At 38.7% G+C, this 13,831-nt stretch overlaps 1 protein-coding gene across 1 annotated transcript in view; it reads left to right on the top strand.

Moving 5' to 3' along the window:
- Positions 1-13,831, top strand: part of VWC2 (von Willebrand factor C domain containing 2) — a 190,418-nt gene that overhangs the window by 28,391 nt on the left and 148,196 nt on the right. The gene's annotated exons all lie outside the window — the stretch shown is intronic.

The following is a 13,831-nucleotide window of genomic DNA, read 5'->3' as shown; positions in this document are numbered from 1 at the left end:
CGAGTGTAGAAGAATGGGGGTGCCCTTGACAGTGATAGGGAAGGCTAGGCCATGTAATCCCCTTGTTTACATAAAACCATATTACATTTCCTGTGGAGAAATGGGGGGGGTGAGAGTGTGGGGGAGTGGGGAGGGAAGGAGATAACAAGTGGCTGGGAAGAGTGAGGGACTCTTTTCCCACATACCAAGATTCAAATACAAAGTCATGTGAAGTTAAAACTGAAGGGAGACTTAAAGAACTTCCAAACAAACTCTCTCATTTCACAGATGAAGAAGTAGTGGCCAAAGAGGGGACTTGACTTGTCCAAGGTCATACAGCAAGTTAGTAGCAAAGCCAACTTTTAAGCCATAGCCCAGGCCCTGACTTAGATTTCTCTCACTTCAATCAATCAATAAAGGTTTATTAAGTACCTACCACGTACCAGGCATTGCACTCAGCACTTGCCTCACATCTTTTCTCCCTACCTCTGAAGTTTCTTCAAATCTTTTTTTTTTATAACTGCTGTCTTTAAACTATATTGGCTTTCAATCTAGATTTATGGTTTGGAAGCTCTGCCAAGGAAGTGTTCAAAATGGTAGCTTGCCAAGGGTAATCTCAAGGACTTGAGAGTGGTGGTTTCTTCTACTTCCAGAATCCATGATTGGATCACTGTGGCTATTTCCTCCACCAATGCCATTTGTAATCCCTCCACTTCTTAGTAGACAACCTTTAAACATCGCTATAGCTGTAAATAAAGGAACTAGGTGGCCCAGGGACTAGAACTTTGGACTTGGGGTCAGGAAGAAGTGAGTTCAAATTTGGCCTTTCACTAGCTATGTGATTCTGGGCAAGCCAGTCTCAAGCTTAAACTCTCTGTCCTTCAGCATCCTCATCCGTAAAATGGGGATAATGATAGCAGCTACCTCCTAGGGTCGTAAGGAGGATAAAGTGAGATAGTGTTTGTAAAGTGCTTTACGAGCCTCAACGCACCGTAGGAATGCTTACTGTTGTTAATAATATTAAACACTGTAATCCTTTCCAGGCTGGCTGAACCAGGCTGGGCTTGTGCTACTCTGATAAAGCTTTAGAGAGCCCAAGCTCCTTCTAATCACAGAGAATGCCTTGAATGGAAGACGGATGCTTGCTTATTTCATTGGGAGTAATCCCTACCTGGCTTTAGCTGTTGGTAACTAGAGATTTGTATTGAGAAAAGAAAGGGTATTTTTTCTCCTCTTATTTTTCCTCTTTTGAAAGAATGGAATATTAGTCCTTTTGATTAAGGAGAAAAAAAAAGACAGGCATATGGACTCATGCTGTCGGCATGCAGATGAAGTTATATTCCCTCATTGTTTCCATTGGGGACACGGGGGATTTAGATGGAATGACAAGTTATCCCAGCTGATGAGCAGGCTGTCCTCCCTAATGGGATAAAGGTAGCCTAAGTGCATTTACGCAGGCCACAGTCTCTCAGTCCTGGAAGACATTCCACTCCTTCCTTCTTTCCACTTCCCAAAATACTTTTCTTCCTGTAAGACTCAGCTCAGGTGCTGCCTCCTCCATGAAGCCCTCCCTGATCCCCTCGGTTACCAGTTTTCTCTTCTTCTTCAAATGACCCTGTATTATTCTTATTTGTGTGCATAGTGTATCTGCCTAAACAGAAAGGCAGCTCTGTGAACTTCTTAAAGCACCAAGTCTGACCATGAATAAATCTCCCATTCCTCCCAAACAGTGAAGCCAGCGGGTACAGCCCTAGTACAGGGCTTGGCCTGAACTCAGGAAGGTCTAAGTTCAATTCTGGCCTCAGACCCTACCTGTGTGCCAGGTTAAGAATTTCAAATACTGGGGGCAGGTAGATAGCACAGTGGATAGCACATCAGCCCTGGATTCAGGAGGACCTGAGTTCAAATGCGGCCTCAGACACATAACGCTTACTAGCTGTGTGATCCTGGGCAAGTCACTTAACCCCATTGCCTGCCCCCCCTAAAAAAAAAAAGAAAAAGAAAAAAAGAATTTTAAATATTATTTGGTGAGTTGTGAGAAATCATTGATGAAAGCTATATATAAGGAAGATTAATAGGATGATAGTTGAAATATTTCCATTCAGTTTGATTTAGCATTTTTAAGTCCCTACAGTGGGTGAAAGACTGTGATAAAAATTGTTATACCAGAGTCAAGAATGAAATAGTTCTTGTGCTAATTTTCTACTGAAAGGGTACATTATATAAAAGATAAGTAAATACAAATTGAATTGGTCAGTGAATAAGTGTTAACAATTAGGATCAGGAAACTTTTCATAGAGCAGTCCAGTTTTGAAGGAAGATGAGGGTATTGAGAACCAGAGGTGAGAAGAAAGTACATTTCAGAGCTAGAAAAGTCACAAAGAAAGGATTAAGACTGGAGATGGAATGCCAGATTCAGAGAATACATCCAGTTGTGGATTTTGGCTGGAAGACGAAACATGAAAGGAGGTGATGTCAGAAGAGGTGGGACAGGTCGTTTGGAGCCTTTCACTGAGTGACTTAAGATACTCAGTGAAGGGAAAGCCTGAAACCAATAGGAGGCAGTCAGTGAAGGTCTTGGAGCAGGGTATGGACATGGTCACTATTTGAGAGAATCATTTATGAAGCTAGTGCAGTCCTTCCAGTGGATGCATAGGTATGCCCCATGTGTGCCCCACTGGGAAGAATGTACCATGTGTGCCTCAGGGGCAGTATCCTTTACCAGTAGGGTGTGGAATGAAACCCAGTACAAGCTTCTAGCCACACCCATGGGCCATGGAAATTAAGAAATCAATTAGTTGGAAGGTAGTGGCAAGGAAAGCTTGGAAAAATGCTAAGGATGTTGTAAAGCTAGAGTTAATATGACTTGCCAAGTTATTGGATATGAGGAAGAAGAAAGTTAAAGACAGTATCATGATTTCAAGCATGAGTGAATACCATTGGAAGAAAATATGGAAATCTGAAAGGAAAAGAAATTTATGGAAGAAATATAATAAATTTAATTTTGGTTATATTGAGTTGGGCAGCAGGTGGCCAGTAAATAGTATGCTGGACTTGAAGCTAAGATGCCCTGAGTTCAAATCCTGCCTCAGGTACTTAATAACCATACAGTTCTGGGCAAGTCACTTAATCTCTCTCTGCCTCCATTGCCTCATCTGTTAAATGAGGATAATAATAGCACCTACCTCCTTGGGTTAGCATGAGGTACATGTGTAAAGCATATTAAACAAAAACCTTCAGGCACTATATGAATGAATTATTATTATTATTACTGTTAGAATTTGAGAAGCTAGTGAGACATTCTGTTGGAAATAAGCAGTGGGCAGTTGAAAATGCAGATCTGTAACTGGAAGAAATTTGGAAAATATCTATGATATGCTATATGAATTGAGCTTGACCTTTTTCTTATCTATAGATTAAGGCTCTTTATGGGATCAAAACCACCAGCTAGTCTGTTCAGAAGAAAAGTTTGTCTTAGGAGATGTTTGTAGACAATACAGTAAATTCAATTTTCATTTTTCTTCTGGTTGTTGTATTGTTTAACTTAATCTGTAACTTCTGGGAACGTAGATGGCAAGGGAATGTAGGACAAGGAAGTGAAGTGCTCAGGCACTGTCTACTATACCAGCAGTTCTCCAAATGTGGTCCAAGGACCCTGGGTTCCCCAAGACTCTTTAAGGTATGCACAAAGTCAAAATTATTTTCATAATATTATAAAGATGTTTTAATTTCTATTGTAGTAAATACCAATAGATCTAATCCACATAGATGAAAATTCTTTGGCAGGGGGTCCTAAATATTTAAGAGTATAAAGGGTCCTTGACCTTTCCTCATTTCCCCAGTTGTCTGTGCTCTCTCTTCTCTTGAAATCACTTTGTATTTGCTTATTATCTATGCCCATATTGTATCAAACCTAGTAGAAACCAAATTCCTTGAAGGCAGAAGTGTTTAATTTTTGCCTTTTATTTCTTAGACTTAGAATCGTGCTTGGTGCAGTCAACCTTAATGGAATTGAGTTCATATTGGATTTAGTTGGGTCCACAGACAAAGAAATGTGGTCAGAGTAAATCCAAGGAATTAGGATACTGCCAGGTATCTGTGTCAAATCTTTGGTTTAGAACCGGGTGATGATAATGATGATGAGGATGAAGAGGAGGAGGAGAAGGATAAGGGTAATTCATATTCATGTAGCAATTTACAATTCACAGAGATTTTCTCTCATAACCGTGTGAGCTAGGTAAGATAGTTTTCTCCATTTTGCAACTGAGGGAGCAAGCACTAGAAATTATTAAGTGAGTTGTCTGTGGCCCTATAAATATTAAGCTTCAGGGGTGGGGTATGAACTCAGGTCTCTTGACTGTCAGAGTTAAAAATGGCAGACAAGGCTTGAAGAATCTGAATGATATGCAACAGTCATAGTAGGCCCAGAGTCCTTGGAAATAAAACCTTAGCAGCCTATACAAGGATTCCAAGTAAGAAAGCTGGGCGGGCAGACGTCTTGGCCGGAGGTGAGAGCGAGTAGCTTCTTTTGGAGCTCTAAGCCCCTGGAGGATTCACCCAGGTCTCATCTGTCCCTCAAGGAGCACCAGCCCAGCTGCTGCCACTATCCCGGAGGGATGAAATTGGCTTTTCCCAAGTGGCACTGAGACCAGCTTCCAAATTGGACATTCTGTAGCAACATAGCACTAGTGATTGATGGCCACAGAGGAGGTGGAGATAGAGGAAATCAGAAATTTGGTCAGCCTAGGACATCTCAGCCATTGAACTAAAGAACAGAGAGAAGGGGAACAGGGTGCCAGTGTGGAGTGCTACACCAGGCAGGGAGGAAAGGAGGCTAGAATCTAGCTGGAGCCACTTCTGTACTCACTGAAGTCACCTAGTGTAGGCACTGAGGCTAGTGAAAAGTGAATTCCCCAGGGTGGTGTGGGAAGAGGCAGAGACACTTTTGAATTACAACTTTTGGGGAGTCTGCCATCAAAAGAAAAGGAATCAGAAACTGAATGATAGAGGAACAAATGAAAAAAGACTGAAGTTACCAGAGATCCCAGAAGAAAATTCTGTCCAAAACTTGAGTGTGCACAGATATATCAACAGTTTAGCTATTAATAACAGAAGGGAAGGTAACATGTAAACAAACCCAGAAATCTCTGAGTAAATATAACAAGAGAAAGAAAAATGAAGCAACACACGATGGGGCAGCAAAAACTTTGGCTTCCCAGGAGTGTATGGAATCACAGCGGGATGTTCCCCAATGGTACAAGAGAGAAGAAACAAGAATCTTCAAAGCAGAATGTGTGGCCTATACCGGAGAAATGATTGCCAGAAATGAAAAACTTGAATCTGCCTTAGCAGATCTCTCTAAAGAAGCAAAAGAGAAAAAGCTTTAATTTTGAGGAACACAGACTAAAGAAGAAATAAAGATTATAAAGACCATGAAAGAAAAGATACAAGTTTAAAATAGACAGAAAAGAGAATGAATGAAGATAACAAAGTAAGGAAATCCTTTTTAGAAAAAGATGCAAAATATTTAAAAACTAACAAAATAAGTTAAAGGAAAGAATAGAAAGGATTTTAATCAACAAGTGGAGAAAGAAAAAAGAGAAAATTAAATTATGTAAAAGGAAGAATGAAAAAGGCATGAATAAGTAAACTCAAAAAACTAGGGGGGAAAGTATGACAAACGGGGTACACAGAATGGAAGAATATTTATTTATCTATTTATCTGTTTATTTATTTGTTTGTCTGTTTATTGCATTCCTTTTTTATATTTTCAGTTCCAGATTCTCTCCCTCCCCCATGCATTGAGAAGGCAAGCAATATGATAACTCATTATACCTTTGAAGTCACTCAGAACATTTCTGTATTAGCCATGTTGAAGGGAGGGAAGGGGGAGGGCAAAAAAAAAATGAAAATGAGAAACTGTGTTCTCCGATCTGCACTCAGTTCATCAGTTCTGTCTGCGGAGGTAAATAGCATTTTTCATCATGAATCATTCGGAATCACCTTGGATCATTGTATTGATCAGAGTAATTAAGTCTTTCATAGTTGACCATCCTTACAGTATTGCTGTTTCTGTGTCTAATGCTTTGCTAGTTCTGCTCACTTCACTTTATATCAGTTTCCTAATGTCTTCTCAGGTTTTTCTAAAACTGCCCTGCTCGTCATTTCTTAAAGGCAATAATTGTGTTCCGTTGCAATCATGTACCGCAACTTGTTCAGCCATTCCACAATTGATGGGCATCCCCTAAATTTCCAGTTCTTTGCCACCACAAAAAGAGCTGCTGTGGAGGTTTTTGTGCATATGGGTCCTTTTCCTTTTTCTTTGATCTTTTTGGGATACAGGCCTAGTTAGTGATATTGCTGGGTCAAAGAATATGCCCTTTGGGCATATTTCTGAATTGTTCTCCAGAATGGCTGAACCAGTTCAAAACTCCATCATCAATGCATTAGTGCCCCTATATTTCCACATCCCTTCCAGCATTTGTCATTTTCCTTTTCTGTCACATTAGTCAATCTGATAAGGTGCTACCCCAGAGTTGTCTTGATTTGCATTTCTCTAATCGGTAGTGATTTAGAGCATTTTTTCATCCGATCATTGATAGCTTTGATTTCTTCTAAAAACTGCCTGTTTCCTTTGACCATTTATCAATTGGGAATGGAGGGATTAATTTAAGGGTGAAGAGAACCTATGGAAATAGGGTTTCCTTAAAATAACTTAAGAAAAAAAAACTTAAGCAAAAATAACTTAAGAAAATATCTTTAAAGAGTATGAAATTTTTTAAAAATCACAATTCAAAAAAAGTCATATTAGGGACAAGTATAAAAATATTAACCTAACTCATAACTTTACATATGAATGGATTAAATAATCCAATAAACAAAAGACATACAAATTGAATAAGAAAACAAAACCCAAAAATCTCTTATCAGTTTTGTTAAGAGTTTTTTCCCCTCTTCATTCTTTTTTTTTCTTTAAAAAATAGTCTTTGTTTATAGAGTGACTCCTGGTGAAAGGAGAGGGGTACTAGAAGAAATTAGTCAGTGTAACAACAAATATCGATAAATTTTCAAAAGAAAAAAAAAAGAACGCTGGGCAGTGAGTATTAGGGACCCATGCAAAGCTCATGGGCTAGAGTGGTGCCTAAGGAGTAGATTACGGTGAGTTAGATGTTGGAGCATACTCAGGAGAGCATTTTCGTTAGCCTTTGCCCTGAGGAGATGGGCCATTAGGATTGCTTCTTTAGGGTGTACTGGTGCCTGACCCACACTGTATATGTGCCTCTGTTCTGGGCACCAGTTTCAGGTTCCAAAAGCAAGCAGTACCTTGATACCAGATTCTTCCCTCATGTTTAAATCTTTTATAAAACACTCAAGTCAGTTACTAATCCTAGTATGGCCTGCCTATATCCTACAAGAGATGGAGTAGGTAATGCTTGAGTCCAGACGACATAAAGAGCAAGGAAGGGGAACTGGAGAAGGAGGAGGAAGAGGAGGGGAATTGGGGGAAAGAGACTGAAAGGAGAGGCACTGGAGGGAGGGAGATGGGGTGAGGTGCAGAGAGAAGAACCAAAAGCTTTATATAGGCTAGGCAGATCCTGACTCATTCTTTGTCTGATAAAAAAAAAAATCTTCAGGGAATCGTGAACAATTTTCCAAGTGCATCCTGGCCATGGGAACATTTTAAAAATTCTTGGGCTGTGATAACTGCAAAAGTGCTTTTGCAAACATTTTACAAGAGTCAGAAAACCACGTGATAGGCTCTTGCCAGAAGAAAAGCTTGCAGCTGGAACATAAGTGGAATCCAGGAAGCGTATGGACATGTGTAAATGTCTCCTGATTCCACAAACTCTCCAAGAGTCATTTAAGAAGTTTCACATAAATGTTTTGAGTTTAGAAACATTTACTAGTCAGGAAAAAAAATTCTTTAAATGAAATGATGGTTTTCATGCTGTATGTGGCTAAATAAAATGTTTGGCTATCTATCTGTATGTATGTATGTATGTATGTGTGTATATGTATATATGTTTGTACAATATGTGATATATATTATATATAATATATGATCTTATTATTACATTTTACCCTTTGCATCATATTGCATATTTCAAAACTTACCTCTTTCCTTGATAATTGGGATAGTAATCCTTTTTTCTGTTTTCTTCCTTTTCCCCTCACAATTTAATCCCTTTTTTCATCTGTTGATAAGTTCCCTTGAAACACTAAAAAATTATTTCATATATGTATATGCTATCTCTCCTAATAGGCTACAGGTTTCTTGAGAGGAAGAACTATGCTTCCTATTCCTTTGTAAATTCTCTATGAAGTTTGTGTCACTGAAATTGGATTGAATTAGCCAGGTATTGGCTAGAGGCTGGAATGTTCTATCTTATAATTTATGTCAACAGTAAAAACTATGACCAGATGGTTTCACCGTTTTGCTACTGAGTTCAACTCAGCAAGTAAATTGTGTTGAGACCTGTATAATGATATATACATTAGGAATATATCATATTGCATTGGAAAAAAATCCTGTTTAAAACATCTAATGAATTAATTACTTGCATGGTATAAGAATGGCATTTGTGAAAGGAATATACACTGTTGCAAAATTTAAATAAAACTACCCAAAAATATGTGGTGTTTTTATTATAGCAACAATCTCTAATGCTTGTTTAATCCAGTCTTTTTTTTTTTTTAATAATTCTCCTCTTTCACTCTCATTACATGGAAGTCTGTGTACTGGTCTTCCAAGGCTTCTATTTTTAATTTGCTGGGTCCAGGCACTCTTGCCATAGTTTGAGTGACTCGTGGCCAAAAAGACAATCATACTCAAGGTGTCCAAGCAAATTTGCCTGATTAGCTGAAGTCCAAATATAGTCTAAGACATGGGCTGTGCATGTATTAACCAGGTGGAATATCACTAAGTATCCGAATGGTAGTCTTATAGTTTCAAATAGTTTTGTTTGTTTTACCCAGAGACCTCTTCTTCACCGTCCCACCCCTTTACCTGCCCCAGTTTTTACTCATCGTGAATTTTATGGTTAACTGTTTCGTGTTTAGAGCCATGCTCCTTTCCTTTCTGTAAATGACTCTGATTCATGAAGACTAAGGCTTGATAACACCTTTATACTATTTGGTTAGGCCTATGATAACTAATCAATTGAAACTGACAGGCTAGGAGGCCTCAACCTAGCTTTGTTTTTTGTCTAGCACCGTATCTACCACAAAAGGTACTTGATTAAGAAATTCTATGAGGTTTTCTGGATTTTATTTTACAACATAAGGGAAATAAAAAACAATGTAAGGATGCAGAAATTCATAGAAAAACATAATCAGTTCATTTCACAGCTCTTTGAGTTAGTACTGTTGATATTTTAATCCCCATTTTACGAATGTGGAAGCAGAGGTTCACAGTTAAGGTGACTTCCCACACAGTATCAGAGGTGAGATTCAGACCCAGATTTTACTAGATTTCAGACCCAGTCCTCTTTCCATTCATTCTATGCTGAATATTTTTATGGCTTTGATAGAATACTGGCAAAACAAAACTGTTGGTTATCTCTTCCTTTTACCAGTTTGCAAATTTGATTTGTGATTTAAAACCATTTCATATCTCTCTAGCTGTTCTGTAACCATTAATTATCTGTTTTGTTTCTTAGCCTTTGTTCATTTTGGTAAACATTTAGGAGGTTCATGTGTGTGCCAGGCACCGTATTAGGCTGTGGGGATGCAAGGACAAAAATAGAAGTCCTTGCCCTCTGGTTGTTGACACTCTACTGAGGTGATACAACACATCAAAAATACTATTTGGGAGAACATAAAAGGCTCCCTATAGGACACACGACCTAAATTGAGCCTTAAAGGAAGCCTGGGATTCTCAGAGGAAGAGGTGGCATTCCAGACATGCAAGACTACATATACAAAGGAATAGAAATAAGCAATGGAAGTTCAGTTAAAGTTGAGTTCATTGCTTTGATGACTGGCCAATTTGTCTGGGAGAAGAGTGTGTAAAATGGATTAATGTGAGATGTTGGGAAATACATCTAGGAGTCAGAATGTGGCTTTTTAATGTTGCATTGAGTAGTTTGTGCTTTTATCTTAGAGGCGATGGGGAACCATTAAAAATTTTTGATCAGAGTGGTAACACAGTCTGAGGTGTCTTATAAATATTAATATTTATCAGCTCTGTAAATGGATGGGTTAGAGAGATGAGAGACTGAAGACAGAAAGACAAGTAGAGTAGCTATTCTCAAAAAACAGAGGTTATTACTATTTTCATGCTAGCCCAATTTATAAGAGTGGAATCTGAGACCTTCAGATGTTCAGATTATTTCTGGTCACAGGGCACATAGATCTGATTTTACATGTGAGAGTGTCTGAATACCCCTCTTTATACAGAAGGTTCTGTTTACTCTGGATGTCCCCTGTATATTCATTTCCCTTGCCCTCACATTCAAAAAACAATTTCCTTACTTAAATCTATCAAATGGCAATAATAATGAATCAATAAGCCAGCAGCAATGGAACCTCTGTACTTTGGCCAATTTATTTCATACCTATAACCTATCCTGAATCTCTTTCCTTTGCTCCTTTGCTCAAAATATCTTAAGATATTTTGCCTTTATAGCCATGAGGTAGCAATTTGAACTGGAAGCTACTCTTTCTGTTTGGGGATTCAGTGTGAAGTAATGAAAAGTATGTTCTTTTTGTAGCTAGGGGATACGTGTTCAAATACTGTTTCTGACACTAGTTGTGTGACCATGGGCAATTCATTAATTCAGTCAGGTTCTCTGATATTCAGGTTTTCCACTATTCTGGAAAACAGGGGCCATAATACTTAGGTAAACTACTTAATGATTTCTCATGAGGAACATGCTTTGTAAACCTCGAAGTACTCTGTAAATGAGAGCTTTTATTTATTCTTCTCTACCAGCCTACCTACCTAATCAGTGGTGCTTGCTGTTAATAGGAGATACGTAATCCAAATAGGGCTGGGCATGATAACACACAATCCCAGTTTTGGAAGAGAGGTAAACAGCCGTCTTATACTTAAAAATATTTGAACAAACAAGCAAACAAAAACTCTTCAGCATACCTGAGAAACGGTCATTGAACCTTTGATCTCCAGTAAGTGGAAAGTCACTACTTCTTGAAAGAAGTCCATTCTACTTTGCGGTTGCTCAACTTGTTAGGGAATCTTCTTTCTTTTTATCAAGTGCTTATAAAATTATGAACTGACTTGAACCTTACATCAAGCCTAAAATTTCCTCTTTGCAACTTCCACACAGTGATCTCAGTGACACCCTTTGGTGCCAAGTAGAACATGATAGCCCTTTAGATTTTTAAAGATGGATTTTATGTCCCCCAAACCTTCTCTTTTCCTTCAACCAGCCCTCTCTTCCTTCAAGTTGCAGCTCAGGCATTACCTTTTTTCTGAAGCCTTTCCTGATTCCCCTCTTCCCACCTGCTATTGCCCTTGCTCTCAAGTAATTTTATATTTAACCACTTTGTATATATTTTTATTTATTCACATTGTGTTTATAGTTCATATATTGACATACATACCTTTTTGTCTCCTCCTTTAGCTGACATTCTGAAGACAGAAAGTATTGATATCAATACAAAATATCTGACACAGAGTAGATGCTTCATAAATACTTGTTGATTGATTGATTAATTTCAAGACTTTTCACCATCCTGGTTGCAAACCTCTGGATTTCTCCAGTTTGCCAATATCCCTCGCAAAATGCAGCTCTCAGAATGAAACAGAAAACTCCAGATGGGGTCTAAGTAACAGCAAGATTATTGCTTTCCTAGTTCTGGACACTACATCTCAGTGTAGACTTCAAGAGCTCATTAGCTTTATTGGGTGTTCTATAAACTATTAACTCATATTGATTTTGCAGTGCACTAACCACTCCCCACCCCGAGATCTTTTTCTCAGTGCTATCTAATCATTTCCTTCCCATATTATACTTGCAAAGTTGAATTTTGAACCTGATTATCATCATTATTTTCCCTATTACATTTCATTTCATTAGATTGAGCCCATTTTTTAAGCCTCTTATTTGTTCAATGTATTAATTATCTCTCCCCCGCTTTGTAGGGGGAAAGGGAAAGAATTTATATAGTACCTACTATGTGTCAGGCACTGTGCTAGGCACTTTACACGTATTATCTTATTTGATCCTCACAACAACTCTGGAAGATGGGTGCTATTATTACACCCATTTTATGGTTGAAGAAACTCAGGCAGACAGAAGTTAACTGACTAGTCTGGGTCACACAGCTAGGAAGTGCCTGAGGCTGGATTTGAACTCATCTTCCTGATGTTAGGTCCATTGTAGCTCTATCTACTCTGCCACCCATTCCCTTTATAATATGTTTTAACTTGATAAGTGAGCCATCTATACCTTTACCATACCATTGACTCTTTTTTCTTATAACGTTAATGAGCACAGTACAAAGCAGAGATCACTGCATCATTCCTTGTGAGATTACCTTCTTTGTTGACAGTGACTAATTAATTGATAACTCTTTGGTTCTAGCCATGTGGCCAGTTTGTAATCTATTAAAATCTAGCATCCTCTATTTTACATTATCTTCACTTTGTCTTTGTCAAATGTCTTGCTAAAATCTTAGTAAATTGTATGTCCCATATTCCTTTTATCTAATAAGCTAACAACGCTATTGAAAAAGGAAAATTTTGGGGCAGCTAGGTGACACAGTGGATAGAGCAGTGGCCCGGGATTCAGGAGGACCTGAGTTCAAATGTGGCCTCAGACACATAACACTTACTAGCTGTGTGACCCTGGGCAAATCACCTAACCCCATTGCCTAGCCAAAAAAAAAAAAGAAAAGAAAAAGTAAAAGGAAAATTTGGATAGCCTGGCATTATCTCTTATTGATGAATAGATGCTAGCTATTTGTGGTTACTGCTTAGGTTTCTAAATGCTCACTAACCATCCCTTTAAAAACATGTTCTAGAATTTTACCAGAAATTAAATTCGATCTCCCTGTTCTGTAGTTTGCATATCTAGGAAGTGATCATGCAGTATAGTGGAAAATATGTTGGAGTTGGAATTGAGAGGGGCATGGCTCCAAATCTGTATGACCAGTAGTTATTAGCTCTGTTATTGTTATTGTCATTCAATTGTTCAGTTCTGTGGAACTCTCTGTGACCCCATGAACTACACTGCCCTCGGGATTTTCGGGGCAAAGATTTTGTTGTTGATCAGTGTTTTCTCCATTGGGTCTGACTCATTATGCCCCCATTTAGGGTTTTCTTGGCAAAGGCAGTGGAGTGGTTTGCCATTTTCTTCTCCAGCTCATTTTATAGATAGATAGAGATATATGTAGATAGAGATAGAGATATATATATAGATAGATAGATAGATGTATAGATATATATAAAATAGGGTTAAGTGACTTGCCCAAGGCCACACATCTAGAGTCTGAAATCGGATTTGAACTCAGGAAGAGGAGTCTTTTTGACTCCAAGCCAGGGACTCCATCCATTGTGTCACTTCGCTGCCCCCTGGGCACCTTCTCCAATGGCTTAAGGGAAACAGAAGTTGGGTGACTTGCCCAGGACCACACAGCTAGTATGTGTCTGAGGCCAAGTTTGAACACAGGTTTTCATGACTCCAGGCCTGTGCCCTGTCCACTGAGCCACCCAGCTGCTGCTTATCAGCTGCATGTTGTTGTTGCTCATTTGCTTCAGTCGTGTCTGACTCTTTGTGACCCCATTCGGGGTTTTCTTGGCAAAGATACTGGACTGGTTTGCCATTTCCTTCTCCAGCTCATTTTACAGATGGGGAAATTGAGGCTAACGGGGTAACTTGCCCAGGGT

The sequence above is a fragment of the Phascolarctos cinereus genome, unplaced genomic scaffold, assembly GCF_003287225.1.
Source record: "Phascolarctos cinereus isolate Bilbo 61053 unplaced genomic scaffold, phaCin_HiC Scaffold_4;HRSCAF=312, whole genome shotgun sequence".
Lineage (NCBI taxonomy): Eukaryota > Metazoa > Chordata > Mammalia > Diprotodontia > Phascolarctidae > Phascolarctos > Phascolarctos cinereus.
The sequence above is the reverse complement of the archived record's forward strand: the minus strand, read 5'-3'. Positions and strand labels throughout refer to the sequence as shown.